We start from the raw sequence: 15002 nt of genomic DNA, 5'->3' as shown, positions 1-15002 counted from the left end.
GCTATTAAAGACTGAGGCAAAGGCGGCATTAAGTACCTCAGCCTTGTCCTCGTCCTTGGAGACAATGTTCCCCGCCATATCCAGTAGGGGATGGAGATTCTCCTTGCCTCTCTGTTTGTTGTTAATATATTTGTAGAAGCATTTTTTATTATCCTTTACGACCATGGCCAGACTGAGCTCTAGCTGGGCTTTTGCCTTTCTAATTTTCTCTCTGCATGACCTAACGAGATCCTTGTACTCTTCGTGAGTTGCCTGCCCCTTCTTCCAGAGGTGATAAACTCTCCTCTTTTCCCTGAGTCCCAGCAAAATCTCCCTGTTCAGCCAGGCCGGTCACCTTCCCCGCCAGCTCTTCTTATGGCACATGGGGACCGCCTGCTCCTGCGCCTTTAAGATTTCCTTCTTGAAGACTGTCCAGCCTCTTCCTGGACCCCTTTGTCCTTCAGGACTGTCTCCCAAGGGACTCCCTCAACCAGTGACCTGAACAGGCCAAAGTCTGCCCTCCGGAAGTCCATGACAGCAGTTTTGCTGACCCCTCTCCTTACTTCACTCACAACTGAGAATTCTATCATGTTGTGGTCGCTAAGCCCAAGACGGCCTCCGACCACCACATCTCTCACCAGTCCTTTTCTGTTTGTAAACAGCAGGTCCAGTAAGGCACCTCCCCTGGTGGGCTCACTCACCAGCTATGTCAGGAAGTTATCCTCCACACACTCCAGGAACCTCCCAGATTGTTTCCTCTCTGCCCTGTTATACTTCCAGCAGATGTCCGGTAGGTTGAAGTCCCCCACAAGAACAAGGGCCAGCGAATGCGAGGCTTCTGCCAGTCGCTTATAGAATGTCTCATCTGCCTCTTCGTCCTGGTTGGGTGGTCTGTAACAGACTCCCAGCAGGGTATCTGCCTCATTGGCCTTCCCCCTCATCCTTACCCATAAGCACTCGACTTGGTCTTCACAATCATTGATTTCTATGCAATCAAAACACTCCCTAACATACAGAGCCACCCCACCACTTCTCCTTCCTTGCCTATCCCTTCTGAAGAGCTTATAGCCATCCATTGCAGCACTCCAGTCATGTGAGTCATCCCACCATGTTTCTGTGATGGCAACTACATCATAGCTGTCCTGCTGCACAATAGCTTCCAGCTCCAATGGAAGAATGAATTTAAATACATGCAATCAATAACTACAGCTGGGATTCCCATCCTCTTATGGAGTAGGGCTTCTGCTGACTCAGTGGACAGCACAAACGAGTCAAAAGGAAGACAGTTACACTTCCCAAAACTTTTATGAACACAGCTCTTAGGTGACTGAAGGCACAATACACAATCTTACTTCTTCCTGACATGCCTTTCTCCTGCCCCAACTACTTATCATTTTCCTCATGTCCATGATTTATGTATTAATCCCATTCCTCCATAAAATGCCATCTGCCCATGCAGATATATCTGTAGAGCTCTCCTTTTCAGTACGCAACACAAGGAGCAGCATAAAACAAGTCCCTTAAAATTTGACAGGACTAAAAATTACCATGAAGCTAACACTGCAACTTCTCTCCATCGCACTGAACAATGCCTTTTAGTACCAATGAGGTAGATAGTCCATGGCAACAAATACCAAAGACATTGCATATACTCATTTTCCCTCCCCCCCCCCCCCCCCATTTTGAGGGGGAAGGAAGGAATAGAGGACTACTAATGTGCACATGCATCCATGATTTTGTGCATCTCACTGCTTTTCTCCCAAAAATCACAGAATGGTTGAGGTGGGAAGTGACCTCTGGATGTCATATTGTCCAACCTCCTGCTCAAGCAGGGACACCAAGATCAGGTTGCCCAGAAAGTGGGAGAAAAAAATTACCAAAAAAAAAAAAAAATTGTCTACTCAAACTGACTACATATTTTCTTTAGCAGCAATCTTTATTATACATGGCATATAACTACCGCACTTACTCTATAACAAAATTAATCCAAAGACAATTCAGCCATTTATTCCAAAAATAAAAGTGTAAACAAGTAATTGAGCAACGTTATATTAACAAAATTAGTACTTTCAACAACTGCAGAATATTTTTTTCAGCTCCTCCTCTAAAAGTAGGCATTTTCTCCATTTTAAAGAAAAATAGTGAGACTTTTAGATTACAAAGGCCCCGAGGAAAGCTGCATCTAACATTTCTAATCTTGACATTGACAGTAACAAAGCAAAAACTTTCCCTGAAGTTCACCACACTAACCTCTTTAGATTAAGTTACAATTAACACATAACCCCACGCCAAGAGTACATACAGCTATAAAAGTCATCACAAGGTAAAAGAGCATCAGTAATCCAGAAACTGCACTAAATTCTGCAAAGAATTAAGTCTACACTTAAGTTTACTCATTTCCCAAAGCTATTCCATGTTGTTTTTACTTTTTGCTTTTATTCCTATTTGTGTATTACTTTAATGGAAGGCAGAAACATGCACACAGAGTAGTCGTGGTTTGTTGTTTTTTTAAAATCCCTTTTACTGTAAGAACAAACAATAACAAAAACAAACCAATAAAAAACTCCAACACAAACCACCAGAGACTTTTTAAACACATCTTACAAAAAGAAATGGGTAACAAAACATCTCCAACTGAAATGGTCTTTTTAAACAAAATTAGAAGTATCCATAATGACAGAGGCATTTCTTCCTACACAGTCAGTGGAAGCAACAAAGTCATCACTATTCTATTCACAGACTCATGGAACTGAAAAAGATTCAGCTTCCAGCTTTAGGTGCCAGTACTCAATATGAGCCACGGGCTTCCTATTCTTGCTTTGACAAATATGCAGACCTTTGGTTAAATAAGCTCTCTGCAACCAGATGAAGTGGATGAACTGGAAACGCTAGATCCAAGGATCCAACTTTTCTACTTCCCCAATTAGACTGTAACTACAGTTTAGAACAACCACTACAGTTATTCAACCAGGATGAAAAACAGGTATGTTAATCCCCCAAAAATACATCTCCAACCAGCAAAGCCATGCCCTTTCTAATTGGAGAAAAAAAAGTAGTAAAATAGTTGTGCACTATACTAAATTGTCTGCATTACAATATTTTAAATATAAAACTTCTATTTTGTTAAACTTTCATTTAATACCCCTACAGAGTTTTACTGATGATAAACTACCATAAATACTACAAAGCTAAGCCTTAAACTTAAACATAACATGACATTACCATTACAAGATGTTATCAATCACTATCTAATCAAAGCTAACTACTTCATCTACTATTTCTGTTGTACTTTCCTCCTGTTTCTCTTCTTCTGGAGAATATGTAATACAATTTGCAAACATGAAATTCTAATAAAAAGAGTAAAATCTTAACTACAATGCCTGCAACTTTGTTATGAATGGCAAGAAAAATGAAGAGCTCCAATAAGATTGAACCATTTCCAATAAGGTGCACTGCTGGATAAAGATGAAAATCTACCTGTTCCTAAGATTTCTCCTTTTCTGGTAACCCTTCTCGAAGATCACAAAATACAACACCTTTGAACTGCTGAAGTAACCATTAACAACACTCAGCATACAGATTCCCAAACCCTGAAGGAACAAAACGTTTTGGCCAATTGCTCAATTCTTCCAAAGTACCTTTTACTGCATGTGACACACCTGAAACTTCTTTGCTGGCTTCAAAGCAATGGTCACAGCTTTTGCAAGTGTTTTAGAAATGTAATGATTATCTGACTTCCCTCAATTCAATTCAGTCTTCCAGCAGGACTTCACAAGGGAGTACCTTCCCCCAAAGGAAATTAATTTCTATCTGTCACACAAAACTTGACAGTACATCATCCAAAGCTTGAACGATGATGAAAAGTGCATCCTAGGTTTAAAACAAACAAACAAAAACCAAACACAACAACAACAAAAACCACATACACAAAAACAACGTCTTAAGATATTGGTTCTTAGAAATGCCTTTACTAGACCTCAGTTCCTCTTGGAAGAACGTCCTTCAGAATCACTCCTCAGCACAGATTTTGAAACTAGATGGAAAAAGGACTGGGACTTGCTATAGCTCTTGACCTGATTCCCAGTTCTTAGTTCAGAAGGCAATTTTGGTATCTAGCCTTCACAAAGCACGTAAAACCTCGTATACAAGTGCTATTTCTGTGTCCAGGATATCATGTGAGACAGGCAATCTTGGAAAGCTGTAAGCAGTCAATCGCTCCCATAAAATTTCCATTATGTTTTTCTAACTCTTTTGAAGTAAATTTAGTAAGAAAGACCTCACTGCTTATTAACACATAATGGACCAAAAAGATTTCTAATATTAAAGGAAAGTTGAATTACATTGCATATCATAAAAGAATAAACTCTAGCTGGAAATCAATTTAAGATAATAATTTGAGGAAACTGGAAAGGTTCACACTACGAATCTCCAAAGTGACAATTCCCTCTGTAGTCATTTATGGCATACCTCTACTTTGAAAAGCATTTAGGAGATCTAGCTTATCTTCTTTTTTTCCCCAAGTGAAGAATGACTATACTTACTATATCAGTAAGTACAAAAATTAGAGAACATAGCCACTTATAAAGCAGAAATTTCATCAAATGTGAAGCTCCAATGAAATATAACAAAACTCAAGATAAGTTTCAACAGTTCAATAGCAATGTTTTTTTCAGCATTGTTCATGAGAAACACTTTGCAGCTTTTTGCAGTTTTCATGAGTTATCAGTGCCATCTTTTATAACTGTGTTTTCCTTTTAGAATTAATACACCTTCTGCTACAGTGTCAGACATAAGTCTAAATCCAGTTTCTTGTTATCATGTTTATTACTTATAATGAAGTATCAATGCAGACTGCATACGTAAGGATAGTAGGATGTGGCTCTTAAGCTCAAAGCACTGTTTTTCCTCTGTAGCAGAAAGTGGTCATCACAATTTCCACTAAACACACCTGAGAACTTTAAAGCTGATGCTTTAAATCAAAATCCCATTAAAGAAATTTGTGATAGACACTACTGACTCAGAGGGATCCAATGGAAACAGATGGTCAGCAGCAATTTAGTTATGATGGTAAGAATATTCTTTATAATGAAGTGGTTTATATGCTCACACTGCACAAGCAGCTCTAAAGCAAACACACAGACAAAACCAAGCCCCCAGTAACTTACATCCCATAAAGCTTCCTATATATGTTAATGCAAGAGCCTTAAAAGTAAAGGGGTGATAAAGTATCTAGGCAATAAATTGCCATTTCTGAAATACATGTGGGACAAGAAGCAGATTTTGCATTTCCTGGCAGTAAAATATATGTGAAAGATAAGTTACTGAAATCAGGAAGTAATGCTATAAAAGAATTCTGTAATCAACAGCTGGCACTTACCAGCTATGATGATACAACATGAGTACATTTTTCTGTCTTAAGGTAGTTACGCATGAAAAAAAAAAATCATAGAATGGTTAAGGTTGGAAGGGACCTCTGGAGGCCGTCTAGTCCAATCCCCCTGCTCAGAGCAGGGTCAGCTACAGCAGGTTGCTCAAGGATATGTCCTGTCAGGTTTTGAATAACTCCAAGGATGGAGACTCCACAACCCCCCATATTCCAATGTTTGACCACCCTTGGAGCCAAACAGTTTCTCATCTAAATGGAATTTCTTGTATTTTAGTTTGTGCCCATTGTCTCTTGCCCTGCCACTGGACACCACTGAGAAAAGTCTGGCTCCATCTTCTTTACTGCCTTCCCATCAGATATCAACACATTGATAACATCCCCCTGAACCCTCTCTGCCCCAGGCTGAACAGTCCCAGCGCTCTCAGCCTCTCCTCAAATACCTGATGCTCCAATCCCTTAACAATCTTCACGGCCCATTTGCTGGATTCACTTCAGTATGTCCATTTGTCTTGTGCTGGGGAGCCCAGAACTGAACCCAACACTCCAGATGTCTCTTATCACTCATGAGTAGAGCGGAAGAATCCCTTGACCTCCTGGCAACACTCTTAATGAAGCACAGGACGCTGTTTGCCCTTCTTTGCCACAGGGAACATTGCTGGCTCATGTTCAACCCTGTATCCACCAGGACCCCCAGGTCCGTTTTCTGCCAACCCGCTTCTCAGCTGGTTGTCCCCCAGCCTGTACTGTTGCATGGGGTTATCCACCCCACAGGTGCAGAACTTGGCATCTCCCTTTGTCAAACTAAGTGATGTTTCTGTCTGCCCAGTTCTCCAGCATGTTGAGGTCCCTCTGAATAGCAGCACACTGATCTGGTGTATCAACCATTCCTCACCATTTTGTCTGCAAACTTGCTGAGAGTGCACTCTGTCCCATCATCCAGGCCATTAATGAAGATACCAAACAGTATCAACCCCTGGGGTACACCACTGATGACTGGCTTCCAGCTGCACTTCGTGCCACTGTTCACAATGCTTCGAGCCCAGCAGTTCAGCCAGTTTTTGATCCACCTCACTGTCCGCTTATCTAGTCTGTACTTCATTGATTTGTCTACGAGGATGTTATGGAACACAGTGTTGAAAGCCTTATTAAAGTAAAAAATGAACATGCCCTCATCCACACTGCTAGTCATCTCATCATAGAAGGTTATCAGGCTTATTAAGCATGCTCTCCCCTCCATAAATCTATACTGACTACTCCTGATCACCTTCCTGTGCTTCATGTGTTTGTAAACAGTTTGCAGGATTAGTTGTTGCATCAACTTCCCAGGGATCGAGGTGAGATTGACCGGCCTTTAATTTTTCAGATCCTTCCTCTTGGCCCTTCTTGAAATATGGGTGACATTTGCTTTCTTTCAGTTCTCTGGTGCCTCCCTCAGTCACCTTGATCTTTCAAAGATTATTGAGAGTAGTCTCACAATGACATTGGCCAGCTACCTCAGCACTCATGGATGCATCTCACCAGGTCCCGTGGACTTGTGCATGTCCAGTTTAAATGTTCCCTAGCATGATCATCCTCCACCAAGGGTAAGTCTTCACTGCTTCAGACTTTCCCACTGGCCTCAGTGCCTGGGATTCCAGCAGGCCAGTCTTACCCGTTAAGACCAAGACAAAGAAAACATTGAGTTCTTCATCCTTTTTCATGACCTTTGTCACCAGGTCCCTATTCCCATTTGTCCTGGTTTCAGCTGGGATAGAATCATTTTTCTTCATAGAAGCTAGTATGAGGCTATGTTTTGGGTTTGTGATTAAAATAACATTGATAATGTACTGATCTTTTCAGTTGTTGCTAACCAGTCAAGGACTGTCCATCTTTTCATGCTGGCCTGCCAGCAAGAAGGTGGGGGTACATGGGAAGCTGGGAGGGGACACAGTCAGGACAGCTGACCCAAACTGGCCAAAGAGATATTCCATACCGTATGATGTCATGCTCAGTATATAAAGCTGGGGGGACGTTCAGAGGGAGGACGTTTGGAGTTATGAAGTTTTGTCTTCCCAAGTAACCCTTACACATGATGGAGTCCTGCTTTCCCGGAGGTGGCTGAACATCTGCCATGAATGTGAAGATTCTTCTAGTTGTCTAAAGAAGGCCTCAGCTGGTACTTTTTCAATCCAAGATTTATGTAAAGTATTACTACAGATGTGTAGCCATGTGACTCAATGGGAGGGTCTCCCTGACAGTTTTGTCTGACCTTGTCCTCTATGCAGTAAATAATCCAGTGTACCTTGCCATCGAATCTTGTTAAACCACTGTCGCATTTACTATCAAACTTTGTTAAATCGCTGTTTTATATCAATAAACATATTTTTGCTTCTGTCTTGTGAGTGAAGTGCATCACTCTATCTGTGACAAATTGGCACAGTCAGCAGGATGGCAAGCAGTATCACCGATTATTTACAGAGGCATGGAGTGAATCCAGAGCCCCAACTTCTCAGAAGAATGGGCTCGTGACAATTGGCATAATTGGGAAGCTGTTGAAGAGCACCTAATTATGGAGGAATGCATTAGCCCTAGGCATTCCCAGAGCCCCTGCCAGAAATGAGATAACAGCAAAAGGAAGAAGTGTATCTGAACTCCTCCAGTGTCAGTCCCTAGAAAGGGAGACAACCCCTTCCTCCCTCTTAGGAAAGAATTGCAGGGCATGAAGCCAAAAAACGAGTAGTGTCCAGAAGGCAATTGGTCCTGCCTGTCCAGAAAGTGGAGGCTTACCAGTGGATAAGTCATGATGGCCCATACATTTTAATTCCAGTTGGTCCTCGGGGACAATTGGTGAAGTCTTTAATAGATACGGGAGCACAAATTTCACTACTAACATAACAATATGCCAAGAAGTTGGGTGTGCAATCCAGATGGCAAAGAGGTAAGATTACTGGTGTGAACAGAGTGAGTGTTGTGTGTCAAACTGCTATAAGGCTCCCAGGCGAGAAATGCATGTCAGACTACTCACTTTGCAATTAGAGATCATCACGAAAGTATTTTAGGTTTTGATGTTTTAAACAGACAAACCTGGCACCTGCCAAATGGCAATGTTTGGTCTTTCAGCTCAAACATTGATCCCAAGCACCGTAGAAATAGGGAGGCTACAGTGGGTGCACTTCGTGCAGCCCCTACACTCCCCAATTCAAAAATTACTAACGTACTGCAACATCTGATTTCTGCTGTGGCACGAAATGGAATTTCTGAAGTCATAGCTGATTTCAAGAAAATGACAAATTATCTCTAGAACCCACTCCCCATATAACTCAACCATCTGGCCATTTCAGAGGTGGCATTTAACAATTGATTATCGGCACCTGAGTGCTAATACAGCCCTGCTAACAGCTGCTGTACCAAATACTGCAAACTTCACAGCTACTTTGCAAGCAGCTGCACACCCAAGGATGGCAGCGCTAGATATAGAAGATATGTTCTTTATGGTTTCCTTGAAGGAGGAAGATAAAGAGAAGTTTGTTTTCACTTGGGAGGGAATACAATATATCTTTAACAGACTCCCACAGGGGTATAAACATTCACCCACTATTGCTCATGCTGCACTTGCTGAACAAACGGTCTCACTCTCCCAAGATGTGAAACTGTACCAATATATAGATGATGTTCTGATTGGAGGAACTTCCTCTGAGATGGTGGAAGAAGCAGCAGCAGCAGTGTGGCAACCACTAAATAGAGCAGAAATTGAGATTCCACCCAGAAAATGTCAGGGACCAAGTAAACAAGTAAAATTTTTAGGTACTTGGTGGATAGCAGGCAGTGCAGTGATTCCTCCAGATACCTTAAGAAAAAAAAAAAAAAACTGAAGAGCTGCAAATGCCCCAATCAAGGAAGGGGTTACGACAACTAATGGGAACTTCAGGATATTGGAGGAAGCATGTACCTGGATTTTCTATTATTTCCCATCCATTATACTCACTCATACGGAAAGGCAAACCCTGGGAGTAGAAATTAGAACATAAAGAGGCTGTCAAAACTCTAACTGAAGAATTAAAAACATATCAGTCACTGGGACCAATACACACCAGGACCCTATTATAGCTGAATGGTGTTTCACTGCACATGCTACTTACTGTAACCTGTTCCAAACTGGCCCCAATGGGCCAAAAAGACCTTTATTGTTTAGCCCAACCACATTCAAAGAAACAGAACAATGATACTCTGAATGGAAAAAGGGACTTTTATCTTTAGTCTGAGCAGTTAAAGAAGTTGAGAAAATACATCAGGGACAACCTGTGCAAACCAGAGGACCATTTAATTTACTAGAAGCAATCCTAAAAGGGACTGCTCCCCTGAAGGAGTTGCACAAAAAGCCACTATCAGAAAATGGTATGCCTACCTAACAGGAGTTGCAGAAAATATGCAATTAACTGAAGGACACACTAAGGTTTCCAAATTGCAGATGCCCATAAACACAGACCCTTTAGCATTACAACAACCTTTTAAACCTTCACACATTCTGGATGCACCACCCCTCACTGAGGGTACAACAGAAAATATTTGGTTTACAGATGCTTCAGCAAAAAAGGTAAATGGTAAATGGCAATATAAGGCCATTGAATTAGATATTACCACTGGCAAACATGTAATAGAGGAAGGTGAAGGCAATGAACAAGTAGGGGAAATAAGAGCAGTTGTTTTGGCAGCACAGAATGGAGCAAAAACTATATATGTAGACTCTTATGATGTGTGGGCCAGTGCCACACAGTGGCTCTGTCAATGGGAAACCTTGAATTGGGAAGTAAATAGATCCCCAGCTTGAAGAAACAAAAATTAGCAATTCTTACTATATATAGCCAGGAAAACACCTTTCAAGATAGGATGGTGTTGTGGTTTAACCCCAGTTGGCAGCTAAGCACCATACAGCTGCTCACTCACTCCTCCCACCCCTGGTGAGATGGGGGGGGAGGAGAATCGGGGGGGGGGGGGGGGGGGGGAGTAAAACCCTTGGGCTGACATAAAGACAGTTTCATAGGACAGCAAGGAATGAGATAAGAAGAAGAATGATAAAAGAATATACAAAATAAGTGATGCACAACACAACTGCTCACCACCCACTCACCAAAGCCCGGCCAGTTCCCCAGCTGTGGTGCCCCTGGCCAACTCCCCCCAGTTTATATATTGAGTATGACATCATATGGTATGGAATACCACTTTGGCTAGTTTGGGTTAGCTGTTCTGACTATGCCCCCTCCCCAGCTCCTCACTGGCAGGGCATGAGAAGCCAAAAAGTCCTTGACTAATGTAAGCCCTACTTAGCAAGAACTAAAACATCAGTGTGTTATCAACATTATTCTCATACTAAATCAAAAACACAGCACTATACCAGGTATTGGGAAGAAAATTAACTCTATCCAAGCCAAAACCAGGATAGATGGGTAACAACTCATGCTAAGGATAATCAACCAGCCACAAAGTGGAATCAAAAGGTAGATGAGCTAACTAAAATTAGGAAAATCACCTGAAATCCTGAGTGGTATCGATAGGGAGAATGGTTATTGACCATGACCATGGTCATATGACCATTGACCATGAACGTAGGCCATGCAGGTAAAGCAGCACTTTGCTGCACAGAGTCAAGGCTGGCCTATAAACAGAAAAACTTGTGAAACTATTCTTACAGAATGTTCCCCCTTGAAATTACAAGCAGATCATCCTGCTAAAGCGCCACCTCTACATATCAATGAAGGGAAAACTTTATGGTCTACATGGCAAATTGATTATATCGGACCACTCAAATCCTCTGTGGGATACTGATACATCTTCACAGGGGTGGAAGTATTCTCCAGCTTGCTGATGGCAACTAAGTGTCAGAAAGCCAATGGGCGAAATAGTGCGTGAGGGCTATCGTTTTGGTTCTCAAATCTACCTACTCCGATGTTATCCAAAGTGATAATGGCTCACATTTTTCATGTAAGGAAGTGCAAGATTGGGCAAAACAAGAGGAAATTAAATGGGTATTCCACACCCCATACTACCCTCAATTGAATGGGATGGTAGAAAGAGGTAATGGCTTATTGAAAAGGAATCTCAAACCACATGAGGCTCAATGGGATATGAGACTTCCCAAAGTACTCCATCAATCAAATAATCAATATGGGCCTACTGGAAGCCCTGTAAGCTGAGCATTCTTTGTAAAAACTGAGCTTAGCACTCCACCTACTAGGAAAAGAGAATATCTGACATTACAGCCAGGACAGCCTGTGATGGTCAATCTATCATCCATCTGTACTGTGCCTATGACTTTAACTAAACCTCGTGGCCCACTTGCCTGGGAAGCTACCAATAGCAGTAGTGCAAAACACAAAATTAGTGCACGATGGATTTTTCCTTCTTTTTAACAGGGTAAGCTGTTCAGACTCTCCCCACCAAAACAAGTCTCTATTTTCTCTTACAGCACCCCGCAGGATGACAAATGGAAACTATTGATGTTAACACATGTGTTGTAAGGGAACAACAAGGATTTATTTGTGAGAGTAACACCATCAAAGCCCAAGACATTTGTCTTGACACTGAACAAAATGTTTGCCATTTTGAAATACATCCAGATGAAACCCTTGAAACTGTACTTGTACATATCAGAAAAGGATGTGTTTGTATGAGAATGCTTTGTATTTGTAGATAACATTACTGTAGATACAAGCAATCATTCAAATATTTGTGTCTGTAACCACTAAAATTATGGGATGCAACTTTAATTATTCAGCTCCTGTTACATCTTATCAGTTTTTACAATCTAATTATACATTGAGTCAAGATTTATTGCCTACCCCCATCGGAATAAATCTTACAGTAGCAAAGAAACTACTACAACATGATGACCTGTGTCAACTGCTAGAACATGTCCGAAACAATGGACGCAAAACTCTAATCACCATTCATCACGATACAGAAGAGATACACCATGTCTTGGAAAGAGTGAAGAAGGATGGAGAACACCATTGGTGGGAAACTCTTCTTGGATGGTCACCCAGTTGTGATTTTACTAACTCTAAACTTAATATGTCTATTGCTTATAATTATATTGTATATAAAGGTTTGGTACGTGATAAAACAAATAACCCAACTTCAACCACCCAAAACATACAAATTAACAAATAACAAATAGCAGTGCTTCACTATCTACTTACCATGGATCTGCAAGCGCACAAACTATCAATATACTATTTATGGCACAGAGGCAAGAGGTGGCCGTACCACCATTCTGTGATGGTAAAATGAATTGACTATAGTCACGGGGTGGAACGTGGTGGTGTGATGGCTGCATCCAGCTTAAGTTGGACTTTGGGGAGACAGATAGCAACACAGTAGCCAAGGGCTATCTGGAGCAGGACCCAGATGTCTTGCTGGTATACAAATATGACTAAGTTAATCATCTTACTCCATAAATAGTGGACAGCCCAGGGCCCATAGAGCTCTCCTGAAACAACAGTGGGCTGCATGCCAGGATCTCCCCTTGAGTAGGAATGCCTCTCAAGGTTACTCCTCGAGGTGGAGAGATTCCTTGTTGCAACAGATCCTCGGTAAGTGACTTAATAGCATGCTAAACTTTGAAACCTTAGCTAAGTGATGCAAAGGATTGGCTGTGCATATATAATCCTTCAGACATAAACCACTGACCAAGTCTGGAACTAGGATTGGATCCAGCCACATCTAGACTCCTCTCTGAGGAGGAGTTTAGAAAGCAAGGGGATCCTTTCTGAACCTCATGACTCAACGGGAGGGTCTCCCTGACAGTTTTGTCTGACTCTGTCCTCTATGCAGTAAATAATCCAGTGTACCTTGCCATCGAATCTTGTTAAACCACTGTCGCATTTACTATCAAACTTTGTTAAATCGCTGTTTTATATCAATAAACATATTCTTGCTTCTCTCTTGCAAGTGAAGTGCATCACTATCTACAACAAGATGGTGCTTTTGAGTGTATAACTTACAAGAGATTTCAAATGTTATCTGTAATGATCTGTAAGAATCTTTATAATAGAAATTGGCGATGAAGAAGAGGGAGGCAGTTAAATTAAATCCTCAATTCTATGAATAATATAAAACATCTAAATACATTCCAACCCAAAGATTCTATGATTTATAGCCTTTAGATAACAGCAGCACTGATGAGTCCTGTACAGAAATATCAGAAAATCAAAAACATCTCCAGGTACAGAAGAATTTACATTACTATCTGAATTTCACATCATCATAAGAGTCTTGACAAGAACTCTAAGACAGTTTCCCACTTCTTAGCATATTTTATTGTCAAATACAGAAGTCCACCCAAAATACAGGAGCTGCGTCAAGCAGTGTGATTAATGACAAGGATTTGGTGGCATTCATCTGAAAGTTTTGAAAGGACCGAAGATCAGAGAACAAACTGAAAAATGCGTATGATCAAGAACAGGTCTCTCAAGGGATGCATAGTGGTCAAAACTGCATGGCTCTTTCAAAAAGGCACTAAATGACCTTCTGATTTTTATACTACCAAGTCCTACTTTCAGTATCTGAAAAAGTAGTTTAAATGCCCATTAAAACATAAAACTAATAAACATGCAACTATGATACTAAGAAGCCAAACTCCACAACTCATGAAGATTCCAAATCATGGCATTTAAATGGCAAAAATTATTTAAGCATAAGAAGTATGACTACAGATGGTGCTTATGAATATATAATTTTACATACAACTGGTTTCTAAAAACACCTGTAAGAGACTTTGTGATAGAAACTGGTGACCAAGCAGAGCGAGACAAAAAAATTAAAAGCTGATTAAGGCACAAACACTGAAGAAAGAGTAAATGATCAGAGCTTAGCCTAGACACTTATCAGGAACTCAGCAATACTTTTAAATGCATTATTAATATCTGCCACTATGTTGTTCAATATTAAATGTCTTTCCAAAACTAGAAAACTAGCAGAATGAGAGATGGAGATAAATTCTTTTTATATGTATTTATATTTATTTTAGAGTAATACTAACAAAAGTCAGGAGGACTAAGTTATTTCTATAAACTAATTATTAGGAGGTTAAAGCAAGGAAGAAATGGCCTATCCTTCACTGCTAAAATCTGATGTTTCCCTCTTTCACAGACCACTGCTGAAGAGTGCAAACTTCCCAGTCTGTCTGTAACTAGTATAAATAAACACAAACTAGGGAGGAGAGATACATCATTACAAAATGTTCAAAAAAAAAAAAAAGTCTGAAAGTAATCAATTTTGCTCTGATTACTGCTTTGATCAGCATTTAAGCTTTTAGCTATATATAAAAAAGGCACAATTCCCTAGTTCAACAACTACTGTTAAGAGCAGATTTTTATATATTTTATATCAATTCACTGACAGAAATTACCCATCAGCAAAATCTGCACTGTTACTAAGATGACCAAGAAAACATCACACATATATAAATTCATAACAAATGTCTCTGCAAAAGTTTCCAGTGCATACTCCATCTTAGTAAACTACATGACAAATTAATATTGTCTCCTTATCTGAAATACTACTTCCCATTTGGAAATCTAATTTTACAAAGCAAAGAAAGAAAAAGGTCAAAATAAAATAAAAATTTCACAATGAGGGTGGTGAAACACTGGCACAGGTT

Source organism: Phaethon aethereus (genome assembly GCF_964289735.1).
Source record: "Phaethon aethereus genome assembly, chromosome: W".
NCBI classification, from domain to species: domain Eukaryota; kingdom Metazoa; phylum Chordata; class Aves; order Phaethontiformes; family Phaethontidae; genus Phaethon; species Phaethon aethereus.
Note: the sequence above shows the minus strand (reverse complement) of the source record.